Source organism: Nanorana parkeri, unplaced genomic scaffold, assembly GCF_000935625.1.
Source record: "Nanorana parkeri isolate BGI_ZX_2015 unplaced genomic scaffold, ASM93562v1 scaffold3594, whole genome shotgun sequence".
Taxonomy (NCBI): domain Eukaryota; kingdom Metazoa; phylum Chordata; class Amphibia; order Anura; family Dicroglossidae; genus Nanorana; species Nanorana parkeri.
Genome location: NW_017309862.1, coordinates 2353 through 3853, shown reverse-complemented (window position 1 = coordinate 3853; position 1501 = coordinate 2353). Strand labels below are relative to the sequence as shown.

The window sequence follows — 1501 nt, the reverse complement described above, 5'->3', positions numbered from 1 at the left end:
GACAGAGAAACATCTTTCTGCTCTTCTACATAAACCATTACTCTATTTGTCAGTGGTCATTAAGATGATCAGTCACCCAGCACAAGGGGAGCTGCCTGGGGTGACCAGTCTCCTCAATGGGACATGCTGGCACTACTACACTTTTCAGCCAGCAATTTCAGCTCCAGACTGGCTAGGTCTCTGGTGCCCAAACTGCGGCCTGAGGGTAGCCAGTAGTGGAAGCATATAATAAGCAGTGATCAGCACTGAACTAACAGTATATTGTAACATATTTAAGCCTTGAACTACATCTATAGCATATCACTAGTCTCTGACCATTCCCAGCAGTCTCTGAAGCACTACATATACTGAATATTGTGTGTGCCCCCCTGGGGATGTCAGTTGGTGCAGTTGGGGACCCATCTATCTAGCAAGCTGACCACCACTGGGGTAGACCTACTCAACCTGTACCCCACAATCCTTCCTAAAATAAAAGCAGCAGGTGAATGGCAAGATGACTGGAGATTTATTTTCCTCTAAACCAAGTCTATGTATTGCTGTTGGTCAGGGATGATAACATTTTTAAACTAGCTCAGACTAATGTGAGCATACCATTTAAAATGTTGACTCTACTGATATCCAATTGGAAGTTATTACTAACTGGCTGGATGTTGGTCCTTTAAAAGTAACTCCACTTTTGGGGAATGAGAGACTGGAGTGTAGCTCTGGACTGAAGCACTGCCAGGCTGCCGCAGCAAAATCAATCTTCCATGGGCTTCAACCCAACTCAGAAGCTGAATGCTTCACAGGGACAGATATCTACTCTCTCAGAACAGTCAGTGGGCAACGAAAGGGGAGAGGGACTGAGGGGCCTCAGTTAGACCCACTGAATGGGAGCAGGGTGCAGCTCTTCTTACACAGTGCAATGGTAATCTTTATTTTGCTGGCTGCAGGCTAATGGGCTTACAGGGCTTAAAATATGCCAGACAGCCACCCACCCCAGTCATACTCTAGGCCCTAGCCTTATCAGTACAATACTAATTGTGTCCTGGTGGACATGTTTCTAGTGGTGTCTGTACAGTTCTTATTGTATATCTGTGTAAATGTTTCTGGGACTGTCAATACAAAACTCAGTGTATACTATAATTAGTATTTCTCTGACAATACCAATGACCACAATTATATGGAAGAAAGTTTTATTTGTTCCGAGATATTTTTTAAACAAGATACAAACGTTACATTAGATGCTTTTAGTGGCAGTGCAAAACATTGCAGAAATACAAGCATAGCCAAACACCAACTGACAGAGATAATCAATGGGGAGATCTCTCTTCTTGGTCTTGTGTTCTGGCCCAATCAGTTATATGTTGTCTGCACAACAATAGATGTCACCAGTTGGGTTGATAAGCCATTGTCGTAAGTGACGTGTTTGAAAGTGGATTAGAAGTCCAGCTGGGTCCAGGATGATCCAGTTGGAGTTGTGGCACTGATTCCTTCCCTGAAAGAAAAATACAAATATGTC

At 43.5% G+C, this 1501-nt stretch overlaps 1 pseudogene; it reads right to left on the bottom strand.

The window, feature by feature from the left end:
• Positions 1-1335: 1335 nt before the first annotated feature.
• The window catches only part of LOC108803312, a 1690-nt pseudogene continuing 1524 nt past the window's right edge, over positions 1336-1501 (bottom strand).